At 34.1% G+C, this 14764-nt stretch overlaps 1 long non-coding RNA gene across 1 annotated transcript; it reads left to right on the forward strand.

Annotated features, from left to right (window-relative positions):
• Window positions 1–7566: 7566 nt before the first annotated feature.
• Window positions 7567–10958, forward strand: LOC123666178. The gene is made up of 3 exons (XR_006745164.1): window positions 7567–7676; window positions 9982–10076; window positions 10901–10958. It is a non-coding gene; the product is annotated as an uncharacterized LOC123666178 (long non-coding RNA).
• Window positions 10959–14764: the final 3806 nt, after the last annotated feature.

Below are 14764 nucleotides of genomic sequence, written 5' to 3' on the forward strand. Positions count from 1 at the left end.
GCATATGTCATCTTGCAAACCTTTGTTTTAAAACTGGTGTCTTCCCCAGCGCTCTTAAGAGATCTATTGTTACCCCTGTATACAAGAGTGGAGACCAAACAGATGTGAGCAATTATCGGCCAATCTCCGTCCTTACTTCAATCTCTAAAATCATTGAAAAGTTGCTTAATAACAGATTGGTTAGTTACTTAAATAGATTTGAAATATTATCTAAATCACAATATGGTTTTAGGAAGGGTCTGTCGACCCAAGATGCTATTCTGAAACTGACTTCTATCATAGTGAAGGAGGTTGACTGTGGTAATAAATGCCTGACTGTTTTTCTAGACCTGAGGAAGGCTTTTGACACCGTCTCTTTCCCTATTCTCCTGCAAAGACTGCAGGGTATCGGTGTTAGAGATATTGCGCTTTCCCTTTTTGAAAGTTACCTTCAAGACAGAACCCAGGAGGTAAAAATTGATATTTATCACAGTGATAAAGCCAGAGTCAGCTTCGGTGTCCCCCAGGGAAGTGTCCTCGGTCCAACTCTCTTTTTAATATACATTAACGAATTATGCAATCTTCGAGATGTCGGGGGTACGATAATCTCCTACGCAGATGACACCGCTATTGTCTTCACGGGTAAAACTTGGGATATAGTACATGCTCAGGCTGAGCGAGGCTTAACTAAAATATCTAATTGGCTTAGGGATAACCTACTAACGCTTAATATTCAGAAAACACATTATATCTGTTTCACTCCTTATTCTTCGTCGCAGCCAGACTGCAAATATAAAATCAAAATACACTGCTGCCCAGTACCTGGTGCTTCGATTTGTAACTGTCCACCCATTGAAAAAGTTAAGGAAATGAAATACCTAGGTATCATACTAGACCAACGGCTTAGCTGGTACTCCCACTTGAATTTGCTAATTAATCGAACCAGGAAACTCACGTGGGTTTTCAAGTCCTTGCAACAGGTTATGTCCAATAAACTTAAGAATAAAATTTACTTAGCTCTGGCACAATCAATATTCACCTACTGCATCTCGATTTGGGGAGGTGCAAACAAAACTTATTTTCTTGATCTGGAGAGAGCGCAGAGATCTCTTATTAAAGTCATGTACTCTAAGCCTTTAAGATTTCCAACTGAATCTCTTTATAGAATTAGTGGTCTTCTATCGGTGAGGAAACTCTATATTCTAAATCTCGTTTTACAGTGCCACAAATCTCTAACTTATGTCAAACCAACCAGTCGAAGAAGAAGGGATATTGTAGTTCCCTCATGCAAAATTCGTACAGCCTTTGCTAGAAGACAATATATTGCCCAGTCCGCCTACGTGTATAACAGAGTCAACAAAATACTTAATATATACCCTATGCAAAGTTATAAATGCAAAGGAAGATTAACTAGATGGTTGCAATCTCTCACTTTTGTGGAGGTTGAAAACCTTATTGCCAAAATCAGTTTATAATATATTTTTTTTTCACTACCGCTGCTATTGGTCACAAGTCATACGACGTACAATGATCCTCTACTTAGCTTTACTTAAAAATCATAGATAAGACTGTGTATTCACACACACACACACACACATACTCTCACACACACACACACATATACAGTCACACATACACACACACACACACACACTCACACAGAACACTTACACTTAGTTTAATTTTAAAGTTTAAAATGTTAAAATGCTAAGTGTACTATAGTCTTAGTCGTCCGTAAGGGAGGTAGCGAGTCATTCCCAATACAAGTGTCTCTGACTACTTACTGGGAAGACTCGGTGATGATTTGTACTTAAGATTATAGAAATAAATGATTTTTATTTATTTATATTTATATTAAAACTAATAGTTGTTGACTTAAGCAGTCACCTATTTGCTAAAGGTCAGGCTTACGTTGCTTTGAGCAGAGTGAGATCTTTCTCCGGGCTTGCTATCAGTTCTCTTGACCCTAAAAAATTACTTAATCAACCACATGATGTAAACTGTTTTAACGAATTGAACCGATTGCTTAATTTGTCTGACTAAAAAGACAAAAATATAATAATAATTAAAAAAAAAAACAAAAAACCCGCCTGCGTGAAGAACAACTAATAGAAAATCAACTGAAAAAGCTGGAACAAGATAAAAATTCAATATGCACACAAAGTCAGCGAAATAAATAGAAACAATATCAAACATTTTGTGCTGTACATTTAAAATATATTAATACGATAGTCCTTCGAAACTTTATGCAGCGTCGTAGATAATATCCAACGATCCCCGCTTGAAATCGTATGATCTATGCTACGTCACCGAGCCACACATCATACAAAAAACAATATCGCATCGAAATTACCCAGTTAAATTAAACAGTAACATTTATATACGTTACAACTTTTTCGCTGTTGTGTTACAACGAAGAAGCATAATTGTCCTCTTGATTATAACTCTAAAACAATAAGATGAACAAAAAAATACCATAAATTAGATAAATCAATGTTTATTACTTAAAATTTAAATCTACAGAAATATAGCATATATAGTCATAAAGCTGAGTCCATTAATTTGTTTTGAAAGCCCTATTTCTTAGCATCTTTAATCTATTCTACTTTTTATTGAAATTTTGTGTTTCACTCGGAATTGATAACTCTGGGAAGCCCCTATTCCAAAGATAATAATATTAAAACCTTACGCTTCAGCCTGTAATATCTCACCATTGGACATAGGCCTCTTTCTCCATGTAAGAGAAGGATCGGAGCTTAATCCACCACGCTGATCCAATGCAGGTTGGCTGATATATTCCCTACTATACTATGAGTAACGATCGCTATTAGGTGTACATTATAACCACCGAGACCGACGGCTTAACGTGCTCTCCGAGGCACGGTGGGGGAGACCTACAAGGACTGCACAAACACCCAGACTACGGCAAACATCTTTATGGCCAATACAAATGTTTGTCATGTGCGGGGATCGAACCTGCAACCACCAGCGCAACAGATACAATCTATAGCTGTAACCGTTACGCCAACGCGGCGTCAAATTTTATTGGCGGAATTCAAACCTTAGTACCTATGAAATACAGCGTAGATTGGCTTGTTTTAAAAAAAAACCAGTATTAAATGCCTCCGGAAATTACCTTTTATGTACATGTACGATTTTTATTTTTGTGTTACCCACATATTAGGAATTTTAAACATTTTTGAGTGTCATATCAAAAATTGACCGCTCCAGCGGGGATCGACCCCGCGTCTCCGACTGACCGTGTCGGCGCTCTAGCCAATTAAGCTATGGAACGATGTACCCGCTAGATCGAAATTTTTGATATGATGATTTTATATTCGGTTTAAGTGAACCGTGGCGCCGTCTATAGTGAGTTCTTTACAAAACCCGTAACTATTCAAAGTTTCATATTAAGAAAGAAGAAAGAAAGAAAGAAACACGTTTATTCGGAGCATCACTCACTCATCTCTCACTATTACAATGAAAATCTTTGACAGGAGACGACACCATGCTATTTTTAATATGTACGATTTTTTATTTATTATATAGTTAAATTTAGGCACAAACAGTGTTGCAACCTAAAAACTCGTATAATTTATGTTTCATGTGCTAAAATGGAGTAAATTGGGAAATTATACCCTAAAATCATTTTATTGGTATTTATTCACCAATTAAATCAGGAGTTCCACCGATAAACCGGTAACTTTTACATCACTGGCTCATGACACGAACGGTCACGAAAAGATTAAAAATTTAAAGACAAACCTAACTAATCATTTTTTTCAGTACATGTGTGATTCCCCCAACAGCTTTCCCTCTCGAACAATTAATAGTAGAAAGCGTTGTTGTTGTTGTTAGGCACGGGCTGTTTTCCGCAACTCGACGTCTTTATGCGCCTATTTTGTGTGACTGGCTGTCGACACTTTTCGTGCCAGCCTAGTTCCTTAAGGAAGTCTAGCAAACATTTCACGTTGCCGACGACTTCCTGGAGTGACCTCGGTGTCCCGAGGTGTAGTGCCCCGTAGTTCGCCATATTACCGCATTCCGGCAGGATACGTGATGCCGTTTCTTCTGCCTTCATGCACGCTCTGCAAAGGGGGGTTTCTGTAACACCTAAATTGTGTAAGTACTTGTGTTAAGCAAGGCATGTCCGGTAAGAGCCCCGACCAGTAGTAGGAGCTGGGCTCTCGCATAGCCGCGAAGTTTGCGAGACAATCCAATGTTGATCCTCGGAAGCTCGGCAGCTTCCTTGGTCTGCCTGCAAAAGCGATAGTTACAATCCAATTGATGAAAAGAAGAATACCTCACATTTTTTTGAGAGGTTTGCGATATAAAGAAAAAAAAGTACCGGGTTAGTTGAAAAGCGTGAATTCTACCAAAATATACAAAAAAAAATTAGCTATTAGATACTGTTACCGGTACCTCGAAATCTACCAAATAATTGTGTTTGCTCGCAAACGAAAAAAAAACGACTTCAATTACATCGAAGAGTAATACAACGTAGATCGACGAAAAAATAGTCAAGTAACTACGCGTTATCAAAGATTACTCAAAACCATGATAAACATTAGCTTTCGATTAAGAATTATCAAAATCGGTACACCCAGTAAAAAGTTATTGCGGATTTTCGAGAGTTTCCCTCGATTTCTCTGGGATCCCATCATCAGATCCTGATTTCCTTATCATGGTATCAAACTAGGGGTATCCCCTATCCAACAAAAAAAAAAAAGAATTACCAAAATCGGTACATCCAGTAGAAAGTTATGCGGTATAATACAACGTAGGTTGACGAAAAAAGCGTCAAGTAAAAACGCATTATTAGATAGAACTCGAAAAATAGTTGTTAGATCTCAAATAAATTTAAATGGGACCAATTGACACACACCACCTTTTGATTAAAAAAAAAATTGTCGAAATCGGTCCACCCGGTCAAAAGTTCTGATGTAACATACATTAAAAATAAACAGTCGAATTGAGAACCTCCTCCTTTTTTGGAAGTCGGTTAAAAAGTAGAAATCTACTAAATCTGATCACGCTGTGCAGGGAATTCAGCGCGTCGAGTTGAAGGTTATCTGCACGGAGCGGCAAATTCGTAGAGGTAACTTGGAGGTAACGATAAAAATATCCCTAATTTTGACGTCAGAGGTAACGTTATTAGTACCGTTAAAATTCTACATAACGGTAAAATGTAACATTAAATAAAATAAACTAAAAAAATATGTTAAACAGTTTTATTACAATAAAAATGATGTAGTTAGGTTATATACTAAAAGCTTGAAAAATAATTAGGTAAGTCCTAGCTACCAGATCGCACCAATCTTCTTATCAATCTGAGGTATTGATCAGACAAATATAAAAACGTTGGGCGTAACGTATCCAGAGTAGGTAAACGTTATGATACAAATTTCACGTGCTTAACGATTTTCGTATGTACCAAACAAGAAGTTTATACAGTACTAAATATCAGATCAATCTGTCATCAGGAAGGGGGTAAAATTCCAATTATCAAATTTGACCCAAACAAATAAATAAACTTGTCAAGCTAAATAAAACCGCTTAAAAACGTTTTCGTTACTGAATTACCGTTAAAACTTTTAACGATAAAAAAGGTATCTGTTAAAATTAACGGTCTTTAACCGGTATTTTATAATGGTAATTGGTAACGAACTAACGATAACAAGGCTGCACTCTTATTGTAGCCAGGGTGACCATATTTAGTAGATTTCTACTTTTTTGGTAGATTTCGAGGTACCGGTAACATTATCTAGTAGGTAAAAATTAATTGGTATATTTTGGTAGAATTCACGCTTTTCAACTATTCTGGTACTTTTTTTTTCTTCATATGGCAAATACCTTGAAAAAATGCGGAGTAATCTTCTTTTCATCGAATGGATTCTAACTATCTCTTTCTATTATAAATATTTCGAGAGGGAAACCTGTTAGAGTAATCCCGCATGTATTGAAAAAAACTGATTATGCAGGTTTGTCTTTAATTTTTATTCTTCTTGTAATCGTTCGTGCCATGAGCCATTGATATAAAGTTACCGATTTATCGGTGCAACTCCAGATTTTTCACCAAAAACGTTAGGTTTATATTGGTTATGCAATACAGATACATTATCATTTTGAATAAATACAAGTCCCTCTAAGAATGTCACTAAACGCATTATTTTGTCCATCATTAGTCAAATATTTGACCCACTTTATTTAGTTAGTCCATGTTTGTTGGAAGCCAAGGTCATTTTACAAAAATTGTGGTTAAATAAGTGTGACTAGGACGAAGAGGTGTCATTCGAAATCTCAAGTTAGTGGAATACATTTTGTAATACATTTCCGCATTTAAATAAATTAAATATACCACGATGGATTTCGTATTCTTATCACGTAAATGAAATTCATATATTTACAGATGCCTCTGAAAGGGCTTACGGTGCCTGCGTCTACTTAGTCGGTAACAGTATCTAGTAGGTAAAAATTAATTGGTATATTTTGGTAGAATTCACGCTTTTCAACTATTCTGGTACTTTTTTTTCATATGGCAAACACCTCGAAAAATGCGGAGTATTCTTCTTTTCATCGAATGGATTCTATCTCTTTCTACTATTAATATTTCGAGAGGGAAAGCTGTTGGAGTAATCCCGCATGTATTGAAAAAAATTGATTATGCAGGCTTGTCTTTAATTTTTATTCTTTTTGTAACCGTTCGTGCCACGAGTCATTGATGTAAAGTTACCGATTTATTGATGCAACTCCAGATTTAATTGATGAATAAATACCGATAATACGATTTTAGTATATATTCTCTCGATTTACTCCATTTTAGCACATAAAACTTAAATTATACGAATTTTGAGGTTTGTAAAACTGTTTGTACCCAAATTTAACTGTACGTAAATGGTAATTCTCGGAAGCATTTTATACTGGTCTCCTATTGAACAATCCAATCTAAGCTGTATATTATAGGTACTAAGGATTGAATATTATTGTCCTTGGAATGTAGGGGGTTCGCACAGTTACCAATTCCGAATGAAACACAAAATTTCAATAAAAAGTAGAATAGATAGAAATAGGGCTTTCAAATCAAATTAATGGACTTAAAACAGTTTTATGACAATGGTACCCACCATAAAGAAGAATAACCCTTACTAGATCACAATTTAAAAATAGGTACCTGTATTTCTGTAGATTTTGATTTTAAACATTGATTTATCTAATTTATGGTGTTTTCTTTTTTTATCTTATTGTTTTATCGTTATAATAAAGAGAAAAATTATGCTTCTTGATTGTAAAACGACAGCAAAAAAAGATAAACGATTTTTAGTATTTATTTTCTCATTCTCTTTTGGTAGAATTTAGTAGTTTTTAACCTCCACTAGCAGTAGATTCGTTAAATGAAATCTGGTCACACTGATTGAAGTGTAGATGTGTGTGTCTTTATTACAATAATTCGTTACATTTTGAATTGTGGGTACTTTTCAGTTTTCGTCAATCAGTAACTCAGACGGATTACGAAATACGGAATTACGGATTCACGAACGCTCGTGCAACGATCTGTTAGCATCGGTTAATTGTTACAGTAAGACATAAAAATGAATATTTCTTCCGAAATACAGGCTGAGACTATTTCTTTAGTATATCAATACATTGAAACGATTACAAAATCATTAGCTGAGAAATTTGCAACCATAACTAAAGCGGTAAGTACCTACGTTATTTGGTATAACCACGTGTTTGCCGCTAATGGTCACCACACGTGTTAATATAGGTTTTAATATTAAAATGTGATCCTATCATTAATCTTTGAGGCAGTCGCCATTCACATTAAAATAATTCAAATACAGTATTTTTATAGGGCCTAAAATGAGGTTTTATCATGAAAAAATATAATTACAAGGATTAATACACGCTATGAAAATTCATATTGATAAATTTTTTCGTTTTTAAAAATAAGTTAATAATATTAATCTGTTTTAAGATAAAATAAATAGTAGCAATGGATAATAAATCCTCAGTAGCTCAGTACAAGGCCTCAAGCTAATATGGCGACTTCCTCATGTCGTATATTTTACATGCTGATTTTCTATATATCCAGATATACCAGCCTAAAAATGTGTTCTTTAAACTATAAATTTATTTTATCAATTCAATATAATTCTTTAAACAATTCGAAGTACCCTCAAATAGACTCATTATTTTCATTTATTTAACAGTAATTAAAAAATAAAATCATTAGATAATAATTATAATCGGTAAACAATTTATTTAAGAGCTTTTATTTACGAACAGTGCAGTAATAATATCAGTATTATATTATGTTCTAAAAAATTACAACTTAAATTTTGAAATAGTTAAGTATATAGCTATTTCATAATTTTTATAAGATTTTGTCGAAATTGTGTAATACTTGTGGCACATTGATAAGACCAAACTCGCTTCCGATTCGTCGCGGAAGGCGCGGCCGGCGACGCAGGACCTACCTGGCCAATCTGCCGCCGTAACGCTGGACAAGCAGGAAGCAGGATCGTCCGTATTGCACGGTCCTGAGAAGAGAGTTGAACTTTGTGAACATCTTACTTCAGCCTAAAGCAGTCTACTGCTTGACTTAATTTGTGGAGGTCTAAACCTACACATTCGCGCCGAAAATGACGTGAGCTCATGTGTTTTGCCCATAGTCACCACGCTAGGCAGGCAGGTTGGTGACTGCTGGGCAGGCTTTGCAGGGCTGGCTTTTTGGCAGCCTTTCTGGAGTTGCCAAAGGCGACGGGCCTTTAGGAACACCGCTAGCGGGATCGCGAAAGTGCACTGAGAACCGCGATTCCGCCTAGGCGTGTCGAATTAACACCCCAAGGGTTTTGGTCCATGGCACATTGATATGAAATGTTCTGTGTTATAATTCTATGGAACTTTAACAGACAGAATTGAATTAATTTTTTTTGTAAATAAATTCATTCTGTGTCGGGTGTTTGTGCAGTCCTTGTGGGTCTCCCCACAGTGCCTCGGAGAGCATGTTAAGCCGTCGGTCTCGGTTGTTATCATGTTAACCTGATAGCAATCATTACTCATAGTAGGAAATATATCCACCAACCTGCATTGGAGCAGCGTCGTGGATTAAGCTCTGATCCTTCTCCTACATTGGGAAAGAGCCCTATGTCCAATAGTGGGATATTATTGGATGAAGAGATGAAATTCATTCTATAAAGCAATATTGTGGGCTGTAATAGTTATTTATAAAACTATTGTATATTAAGGGGTAATAAAGCACGAATGTGGGTTTATCATATTTATGTGATAATAGTGATAATAATGTATTAATACCTAATTATCAATAGTTGCATACAAGACTATTCTACACCCTAATATGGATGGATGATACAATGTTGCACTGAATTTCATAATAACACTTTTTGTTGATCCTTTCTGCGCAAAGGATTTACTTAATAGAAGTGTCATGAAATTTAGAACATACTACATTATATTATCTGTTTAGATGATATTATGTGATACTAGAACATTGGCTGTTTTAATGTTGGCAAAAAGCTAACTGACAAAATATATTATGATATTGAGGAGATAAATATTTGAGAGGTATGCAACTGCATTTCTATTTGTCTTTGTACATGTTCAGCAGTATTTGAGGTTCTGGTTTGTTTTTCTACTAATTTACAACCAAGTGTTATTTTTTTTTTTTTTATTTAAATAGTACTGTACCATTTTATCTATATAATTTATTCTTCAACTACAGCAATAGCTCATAAAATGTACAATTACAGAGTGCACTATTAAACTGTACTTTGTTTTTGTTGCACTGCTTATTACATCAAATTTAAATCAAAATAAATTTACAAACAACAATTTACTCATGCACTTGTTTTTGTCACATGTGAAGTGTTTCTTTACTAATGTTAGAAAGACCGTATAGATCTATTATTAATTTTTCAGGTAACTCAATTTCAGTGTTATTTTTTGAACATTCTTAAATATAAAACATTTCATCTATTACAGAAACCCAGAAACAAGAATTTACCCACATTACTAGATATCATTTTAGCATACAAAAAGCTACAAAATAAACCAGCTGCAAAGAAGCAAGGAGACAGGTATGAGTTATTATTTTTATTTAAGTATTCTGTTAAAATAATGTTTAAATCTGTCTCTGTTAAAATTACAGATGTGGTTATTAAAAAAAAGTTCATAATAATTAAATATAATCTGGCATCTCGAATGAACTGGGATTATTCCATTGTATTTTTCTTTAACAATATAAGTTGAGGTGCGTTTTGTAATTGTAAGTCAGTTTTTAATGGTCGTGTGATAAAGTAATAAACAAATTTTCGTTTTTTAATTTTTCTTTTTATATTATTAATTTTTTTATATGGCTATCGTAGTGAAAAATCTGCACTAAACACTTCAAATGGCCAATTCATAGCAAAGAAACAGGAATCTTCAGATTCAGAAGATGAAAAACCAACTGTTACGTATCATAATCTATAACTATAATAGCTATCTTAGTACTTTCGTAGTAGTAGATAGTTTCGTAGTAGATTGTTAAGTAGAAGATCCGTTTCCATGCATTTGGAAACCCGTACTAGTAGCTGTAAAGTTTTTTTTGTATCTTGGATATTGTATACATATACCCACTATTCTACCCACTTTAGTTTTATTTATTTTTTCGTGTTGGATTTGCAGTAATAATTATGTTATAAATTACAAATTTTTTATATAGTTAAATTTCTCATATAATTGAATTTATTGTAATTCTTTATGAGAGTAAAGTTTCTATAACCATATTACTAATGATGCAAAATAAATTTTGAATCAATGATAATATTATCTTATTTCGTCACTACCTCTGAATTTTTATTATATTTTAGCACAGTTAAGTTGTTTGGAAAAAAAATTTGAATTAAAGCTTATTTTTCAGGTAAATTCAACTACAAGTACTATCAAGAATTACAAAAAAGAATCTTCTAAACCTCAGAAACCTGCTCCTAAGAAACAAGAATCATCCTCGGATGACAGCGATGATAGTGATAATGAAAAAACTAAATTAAATCCATCTATATCTACTCTAGCTAAGAATAGGCAAACAAAGGATACTCCTGCTAAACTTGCTCAGGTAAAGAAACAAAAATATTCTTCTGATAGCGACTGTAGTGATGAAGAACCTAAAAAAGTTCAAAAACCAGTACAGAAACAGTCAAATACATCTGTTAAAGCAACCCCTAAAGTACAAAATGAAGAGTCTTCAGATGAGAGTGATGATTCTAATGATGATACTACTAGAAAGGCTCCTCAGAAACCAGCCTCAAAACCCGCGTTCACACCATCAAAGATTGGTGCTAAGTCTGCTCTAGCTAAAAAACCTGAATCGTCATCAGAAGAGGATAGTAGTGATGAAGATGATAAGCCTAAGCCACTTGCTAGTAAAGCGCAAGCAGTTGCTGCCAAATCTGTTAATAATGTAACCAAGAAAGCTGAATTATCATCAGACGATAGTAATGACAGCAGTGTTGAAAAAAGTAAGGCAACGCCAAAAAGACCAACTAAGCAGACAAAACGTCCAGTGAAACCTGCTGTGTCAAAGGAAGAGTCATCATCAGACGGAGATAGATATGATGAAACCCCAAAACAGAACAAAACTGTGCAAAAACCTCAACAAAATCTTGCAAAAGCAGCCAGAAAACTTTTACTTAGAATGCATGCATCTGATGACAGTGATGACAGCAGTGAGGATAAAAAACCTGAAAAAACTCCAGCTAGAAAAGAAAAGAAATCCTCTTCTGTAGATAGCGATCACAGCAGTGAGGATGGAAAACCCAAGACCAATAAAACTGTAATCAAAACTGTGCCAGCTGTAGTTGTGTCCAAGAAATTTTCATCTGATAGTTATGATAGCAGTGAGGTTGAAAAGCCTAAGAAACCTCAACCGTCTCAACCTCAGTCATCTGATGATACTAGCGATGATGAGTCTGAGCAAAAAACTACAGATTCAGATGATGATAGTGACGACAGTGATTATGAACCTCCATCTAAATTACAAAAGAGGAAAGCAAAACAGGTATATATATCTTCTATTATTATCATTCTACAAATCAACTATATAATTTCGTGAGAAAATGACATGTGTCCGTGTGTCCTTTAGTTACATTTCCAAGATTAAAAGTTTTAAGTGATTTTATTTAATTTGATATATATATCTTATATATATAAAAATCTTGTGTCACGATGTATGTTGCCAATAAACTTCAAAAACTACTGAACCAATTTCAATCAAATTTCACATGTACTTGTATTTTGGTCTAACTTACTGGATAGGATAGTTATCATCTCAATTATTCGCTTATGTCGTGAATGTAAACGAATAAAATGTATCAATATATTGTTTCTTAGGCAAGTGTTTATGTTTAGTTTTATGAAGTTCTCATAGATAGCGGTGTACGTTTATTCATCGATAAAATTCTTCAATATTGTTTGACATCTAGGTTGCAAATACACTCAATAGATGGCGTTGTGTTCTGTTTCTTAGAATATAAATTCTATTACTTTATTTCACGTAATATTTATTTATGTTCACGATATAACTGTATTATTTTAATGGTTTGTGACTGATATTTTTATATTATACTGCGTATTATGTTACAATATACCATTAATAACAAAAAAAAAAAAATACTATTTTTGTTAGAGAATTATTAAAGTCTTGGCGCCAAATTTTAATCAAAGTTTCAAGATCTGGCCATCAAATTCTATCGAGTCGTCATCTCTGGTTTGAATGTCCAAAGCTTTGGTATCTCATTCGTCCTCGAGACCTCCTCTGAGCGTAAACAAAGCTCCCTCTCGAACCATCGAGACCCACTATTTCGAACAATCGATCAATCGATTCTTCTCGAAGCATGCGAACTAGAACGTTCGGGAAAAGTAGTTTATATAGAGAAGGAGTGCAGAATGCTAATATTATTTTAAAAATTATGCATTAAAATATATTAAATCAATGAAAAAAAAAATATATTACACCTACTATCATGTATTTGACACACACAAGCATATTATACTCTTTATTTATTTATTTATCTTATATATAAAAATGAATCGTAAAATGTGTTCGTAAGTATAACTCAACTACGTCTGGACCAATTTTACCAATTCTTTTTTTTAAATTTTTGTTGAAGTCCAAGGATGGTAGGGCGAGAAATTTCGAATAATTTCCGTGAAAACCCTAAAAACAGCCCTTTTCTTTTTAACCGACTTCCAAAAAAGGAGGAGGTTCTCAATTCGACTGTATTTTTTTTTTTTTTTTTAATGTATGTTACATCAGAACTTTTGACCGGGTAGACCGATTTCGACAAATTTAGTTTTAATCGAAAGGTGGTGTGTGCCAATTGGTCTCATTTTAATTTATTTGAGATCTAACAACCACTTTTCGAGTTATATCTAATAATGCGTTTTTACTTGACGCTTTTTTCGTCGACCTACGTTGTATTATACCGCATAACTTTCTATTGGATGTACCGATTTTGATAATTCTTTTTTGTTAGAAAGGGGATATTCCTAGCTTGGTACCATGATAAGGAAACCAGGATCTGATGATGGAATCCTAGAGAAATCGAGGAAAACTCTCGAAAATCCGTAATAACTTTTTACTGGGTGTACCGATTTTGATAATTTTTAATTTAATCGAAAGCTGATGCTTATCATGTGGTCACATATAAATTTTATCGAGATCTGATAACTACTTTTTGAGTAATCTTTGATAACGCGTAGTTGCTTGACTATTTTTTCGTCGATCTACGTTATATTACTTGTCGATGTAATTGAAGTCGGTTTTTTTTTCGTTTGCGAGCAAACACAATTATTCCCATACAAACGTTTTCTAACTAAAATGTAGAGTCAATTTGAACTTTATTGCTATTCAATAAAGTTCATGTTAAATTAGGGCGCATTAATATTAGGGCGCATTTTACGTAAGTTATTACTGATTAAATTGATCTTATTCGTAGATCGCATTTTAATTTCATTTACATACAGTAAAAATATTGTTGCGGGGGCGTTAACAATGGCAAAATTCCCGTTTTTAAACTATCGACTCCAAATGTGGTACGAATGCCCTATATGGGGTGTAGAAATGATCGATAAGAGGATTTTAGGATAACTCATGCCCAATAAGGATTACGGGGGTGGGCGTTAACAATGAAAATTTTAAATGTATGTAACTACGGAACTACTGAACCAATTTTTATCAAATTTTTTAAGCATTTGTAATTTGGTCCAACTTGGGAGATAGGGTAGATTTTATCTTAATTGGACCCGATAGGTGGCGCTGCTATTGGTATGTAACTCCGAAACTACTAAACCAATTTTTATCAAATTTTGTACGTGTCTATAATTTTGTCCAATTCATGAGATGGGGTAGTTTTTATCTCAAGCAGGGCAAGTGTCCTGTCTGCAAGGCTTCTCTACCAGAGTCCAGACTTCATAAGCATCTGTTATTGTGTCTGATGCGAGCTGACCCTGAAACGGACACCAGTTCTGAGGAAAGCAGTATTGATGTTGAGGTAATTAAACAATCTATAAATATGTATTATGTATTGTATGTATAATCTATAAATATGTATTATGTCTATAAATATGTATTTTTGAAGTAAAACTTCTTTTAATGAAACAACTTTTTTCGGATTTTATCGCGGTTTATTATTAACTTTTGATTCCCGACGTTTCGGATACTAGGATATACAGTGAAATCTAATTATTGTGCCTTCTTCGTGCTATATTTGCCGGTTGAGGTTGC

This window comes from Melitaea cinxia, chromosome 25 (genome assembly GCF_905220565.1).
Source record: "Melitaea cinxia chromosome 25, ilMelCinx1.1, whole genome shotgun sequence".
In the NCBI taxonomy this organism is placed as follows: Eukaryota; Metazoa; Arthropoda; class Insecta; order Lepidoptera; family Nymphalidae; genus Melitaea; species Melitaea cinxia.